Genomic DNA, 6000 nt, shown 5'->3' with positions numbered 1-6000 from the left:
CCCCCCAATTTAACATTATTTATAAGAGTTCTACAGAGCAAAATATCTAGAGGTTTTTCAACCCTAGTTAGAGATTAGAATTACCTAGGGAGTTTCTTTTTTTTTGTTTGTTTGTTTTGTTTTTTTTTGTTTTGTTTTGTTTTGTTTTGTTTTGTTTTGTTTTGTTTTTTTTGCAGAACTCTTCTTATTTATAAAATTATATACCTTTAAAAAATGATGCTAGGAGTTAGGTCTCTTAGCATAATGTGAAGCTAAGATTAAGAAAATGAACTTTAAATAAGAGTAATGAAGACTTCCCAACCACATTACTACATTCTATTCTCAGATTAATAAAGTCAGAGAAAAGAGATGTAGTATAAAACAGTTTATCCAGGGTTGCCTGGGTGGTTCAGTCAGTTAAGCGTCTGACCCTTGATTTCCGATCAGGTCATGATTTCTCAGTTCATGAGTTTAAGCCATGTGTTGGGCTCTGCACTGACACTGCAGAGCCTGCTTGGAATTCACTCTTTCTCCCTCTCCCTCTGCCCTTCCCCTGCCCTCTCTCTAAAAATAAATAAACTTTAAAAAAAAAAAAAGCTTATCCAGTATATGAAATTAGTCACATGACTAGGAAGTTGTGAACCCAAAATGGGAACCCTGATTTTTCTGCAATCACAGCAGGTGAACAGACTGTCTTTACCAGTCATTATTGCCTCAGGGACTAGAATCTGGTCTTTCTTGTGGAAGACCGGTAGGTCTTAACCATGCTCCATATTTTTCAGTAAGAAGAATTTTAAACATTAAACCTCTCTCTCACAATTTACCTCCAAAAAAGTAGAAAATACAACCATGTGTTCAGGGCAGAACTGCAGCCAGCATTGCTAGTTGGAAAGAAATTAGATCCTAGATCATCACCCAGCTATAGCCACCATGCCTGTATGCAGACCTTCTTGAGTGCACAGAAAGTTCCACCAACCTTGGCTAAAGAACGTTCTCCAGCCTATGGAAAATTGCCCTCTCCTAAACGTGTGTACGTGTGTGCATGCACAATAAAATGGAATAGGCTCTTTTCAGAACCATTTTACTTAAAAAAAACTGGTCAATAATAATTTTAAAAGATGCTAAAAATTAAGAAAATATAGGGGCGCCTGGGTGGCTCAGTCGGTTGAGTGTCAGACGTCGGCTCAGGTCATGATCTCGCAGTCTGTGAGTTCAAGCCCCGCGTTGGGCTCTGTGCTGACAGCTCAGAGCCTGGAGCCTGCTTCAGATTCTGTGTCTCCCTCTCTCTCTGACCCTCCCCTGCTTGCGCTCTGTCTGTCTCTGTTTCAAAAATAAATAAACTTAAAAAAATTTTTTTTTAATTTAAGAAAATATACATCATCAATGGTCACATAATTAAGATAATATTTGGATCTATAAACTTCTCAATTTTAATTTTATAGGAAAATTTTTATTTTAAACTTAACAGTCTATTTTATAGATTCGTCATAATTTGAGTGTCATTTTGGAAGAATATATGTTCATCTTTTAAGGTTATAAGTTACAGTTGTTTTTCTGATTAAAAGATAATAAATTTTCAAGATATAAAAGCAGGGAAATGATAAAATGAGAATTTTAAATTGTCATGTCTTCTCATTCTTTAAAGCCTTCCCAAGACAACATTTTAAAAATATGTTGCACAAATTCTTGTATGGATTGTTTGTTTTATGTTTTGTGCCAATAGGAAAGAAAAAACTCTCTTTTTCTCTGTCTTTCAATCTCAACAAAGATACTGATACATTAGAAACAAACCAGAGGGTGCTGGGCGACTCAGACGATTAAGAGTCTGACTCTTGATTTCTTCTTTTTTTTTCATTCTTTTTAAATTTTTTTAAGTTTATTTATTTTGAGAGAGAGACAGAGTAAACACAGGGTAGGGGCAGAAAGAGAGAGAAAGAGACAGAGAGAGAGAGAGATAGAGAGAATCCCAAGCAGGCTCCTCACTGTCAGCACAGAGCCCAACACAGAGCTCGAACCAAAAAACTGTGAAATCATGACCTGAGCTGAAATCAAGAGTCAGACGCTTAACCAACTGAGCCACCCAGGCACCCCCAGACTCAGACTCATGATTTCGGCTCGGGTCATGATCTCATGGTCATGGGATTGAGTCATAAAATAACATAAATGTAAAATAGGATAACACAAAATTTACTTAAGTGTAAAATTCAATAATTTTAGATAAAAATTAGAAAGTTATGCAACTATTACCACAATTTATACATTCTATTCAATTTTAGAAATTTTGCAACACCTCAAAAAGGTCCTCTGTGCCCATTTGCAGTCTATCCTTGCTTCCTATCCCAGACCCAGGCAAACATTAATTCACCTTCCATTTCTATGAATTTGCCTTTTCTGGACATTTCATATCATTTGAAACATACAATATATGGCCTTTTTCACTGGATTTTTTAACTTAGCAAAATGTGTTCAAAATTCATCCAAATTATAGCATGAATCTGTAGTTCATTCTTTTTATATGGTCAAATAATATTTCACTGTAGAGATAGAACACATTTTATTTACCCATTCATCAATTGAGGGACGTTTGTATTGTTAAATTTACTCCTAAGTATTTTATTTATATCACGTTATTATATAGGGAACTCATGTCTTCATTTTGTTTTTGGATTTTTCATTGGTAATATAAAAACAAACAGATTTTTATATATTGAGCTCAATATAAAAAACAACAGATTTTTGTATATTGATCTTATATCCTGCAATCTTGATGAACTCAACCCTGATGATTTTTTGTGGATTATTTAGGATTTTTTATGCCTAAGACCATGTCTGCTGCAAATAGAAATAGGTTTGTTCTTTCCTTTTCAATATGCATGCCTTTTTCTTCTTTTCCTTGGCTAATTGCCTTGGCTAGGACTTCCAGTATATTTTTAAACAGAAATGGCAAGAGCAGGCATCCTTGTCTACTCTTGATCTTAAGACAAAAGCTTTCACTCTTTCACCAATAAGTATGATGCTAACTGTAACTTGTTTCCAGTCTCTCATTTATCACTCTCCATTTTGGCTTTTTGTCCAGTATGTTGAAAACCATTGTTTCACTTTTTTTCTGATTATTTTTGTTCCTTCATAGGAATTTGCGGTAGTCTAAATTAGGGATCCCCAAATATCTCCACATCCTAACCCCCAGGATCTGTGAATATATTACCTTATATTGCAGAAAAGTCTTTACAGGTGTGATTGACTTAAGGTTCTTGAACAGAGAGATTATCCTGCAATATTTGGGTTGGCCCAATGTAATTATAAGTGTCCTTATAAGAGAGAAGGAGATGTGAAGATGGAAATAGAGAGAGATTTGAAGATGCCACCCTGCTGCCTTGGAAGATAGAGGAAGGGGTCATAATCTAAGGAAGGAAATATATACAGCTCTAGAAGCTATAAAAACAGGTAAACAAATTCTTCCCTAGAGCCTCTGGAGGAGCATGGCCTTCCAACACCTTGGTTTCATCCTGATGAAACCTATTTCAGACTTCTGACCTCCCAAACTGTAAGATGATAAATGTGTGTTGTGGTAATGTGTTACTGCAACAATAGTACATTAATACAGAAGGTAAATTTTGTCCCTGTTAATCTATCATATGTGGAAATAGAAGAGGCAGAACAATTCCTACCTCATTACATGAAGTCAGCATTACCTAGAAATCAAAGAAGAAAAGTCATGACATGAAACAGAAACTATAGCTCAATATGCCTTTTTAATTTAAATGTGTTTTTAGCAGATTAAACCACAATATAAAACAAGAATAATACACTATGATCAAGTAGAGCTCATCCTAGAAACAGAATTGTGGTTAACTTGCTTCCCTTCCTCCAGACACATGTCTCCAGGTGGCACTCATGAGCAGAGCCTAACAATGAACCAGGTAGCAGATTAGAAACAGGGTTAGCAGAGACTTCAGTGTCACAGAGCAGAGTCAGAAATGTAAAGCTGAAAGATTTAAATAGACATTATACCAACTGCTTACTGAAGCATAGCTAATATAAAGGAAACAACAATAAGTAGTTTAAATAATCTGCCTTTCTTTTGAAACATGGTCCATAAATAGAAAAAAAAATCTATTACATCAACAAAATCACAATAAAAATTCAACCACAGAAACCAAAAGCTTTATTAAAGGGCTTGTACTTTATGCATAGATAATGGAGAGCCATTTGCAGATTTTAGTTACATAATAAAAGTTTATAGCCATAATTTCCAAATGGTGTTCAGGTAACTAGGGGATGTGCAAATGATCCACTAAAGTACAGGGAAAAATGTGTTCGAATTTCTATTATATTCATTGTATTTCACAATTCATTTGTTTCAAAATTTGGGTATTCATAACTTACCTTCCCCAAATTTCCTTAATATACAAAGATATAAATGAAGATACATCTTTCAGAGCTACTGCAAAAATATTTCATCGAGAGTGGTGCATAGTCAAAAACAGTTTACAGACTTTGGCTTATAGAGTCCAAGATCACAGAGCCCTCATACTATGGAGTGTCATCCAAGGACACAAAAACAAGGGAGGAAATGGAATAACTAGTGACTCAGCCTCTTCAGTCTGTTCTCTGCAGTGGCTTCCAGCCTCCTTTCAAAACAGGAGTAATCAGCCTTTACATTTGCAATCATATATTTAATTACTGTCCCTGCAACACCCTCACATATGCACACACTCATGGTGATGGGAGACACCCAAATTATCTTGTTTTGATGCAAGTATCACACGCTTTTTGCCTGTAAACATCCAATTTAAATATTTTTCCTCACAGGATAAGATAACATAGTTCAGGTGTCATAGAAACCAAAAAGTACATCATGTTTCTACGGTTGACATCAGTTTCCTATGGCAACTGGATAGTACAAGTTCATCTTCAGAGGCAAAATTTTAATCTCTACCTCAGATACTTGAGCCTCCCCATCCAATAAATGAATGAATAAATATTACAGTAAACACCAGCAACATATTGTAGGGATATGCATTGAAGGGAAAATATTTCTATACAATGGTTTAGGGAATCAGGGAATCCATTTAAATAGAAAAGTTGACAAGTTTAGCTTTCCTGTCAGGCACACACCTGTGTTCCAGCCCCAGCTCAGCATACTCATACAAGATGTTTATAACATATGCTGGGTCTAAAGGGGATCTCAGAATCACCCAATCCTAATTCCACTCTCATTTTCACATGGCACCTAATGATGCCAGTTCTCAACGAGGGGGAGAATCCAAGCATATCTGAGACATTTTTGTATCCCTATAGTAAGTGCCTCAGGTATGAATCACATGGCAGAAGGGATCAGAACACTTCCGTCTACCTGCAGCTAGAACCCTTACTCATAAACACACAGACAAGGGTTACTGGGAACTCCAAATACCAGAAGCTGGTTTTCAGACATCCCTGCCAGCACATGCCTTTGCTGAAGATCTCTGCCTCTGTGGAATATGTACTGCATCTCAGTTATTGTAGAAATTAGATTGTCATATAAGTCATAAGATTAAATTCTCCATCCTCTGACATCCTAAATTATCTTTAGAGCCAGAGCCTAGAACCATAACTTTGTCACTCAAAATACCTGTATGTTTAAGGAAAATAAATATTTACAGGATTTGTCTGTATTAAATTATATCATGACAAATAAAAAACTGATAAAATCAAACCTGCCACAAAAGGAGGAATAACAAAGTAAATGACGGTATATTCAGAAATTAAATTCTATGTATCTATTACAAAGATGAGGCCAATCTAAATGTACTAACACAGAAAAATAGTAAAATAAAATCAGGTCACATCTGCTGTTGAAAACAGTATGGAGGGGCGCCTGGGTGGCGCAGTCGGTTAAGCGTCCGACTTCAACCAGGTCACGATCTCGCGGTCCGTGAGTTCGAGCCCCGCGTCGGGTTCTGGGCTGATGGCTCAGAGCCTGGAGCCTGTTTCCGATTCTGTGTCTCCCTCTCTCTCTGCCCCTCCCCCGTTCATGCT

The 6000-nt window shown here is 36.4% G+C and overlaps 1 protein-coding gene across 1 annotated transcript in view; it reads left to right on the top strand.

Moving 5' to 3' along the window:
• Positions 1–6000, top strand: part of LOC121025714 (small ubiquitin-related modifier 2-like) — a 156847-nt gene that overhangs the window by 102320 nt on the left and 48527 nt on the right. The gene's annotated exons all lie outside the window — the stretch shown is intronic.

The sequence above is a fragment of the Herpailurus yagouaroundi genome, unplaced genomic scaffold (assembly GCF_014898765.1).
Source record: "Herpailurus yagouaroundi ecotype Mexico unplaced genomic scaffold, PumYag 67700, whole genome shotgun sequence".
NCBI lineage: Eukaryota > Metazoa > Chordata > Mammalia > Carnivora > Felidae > Herpailurus > Herpailurus yagouaroundi.
Note: the sequence above shows the minus strand (reverse complement) of the source record. Positions and strands in the feature narration are given on the sequence as shown.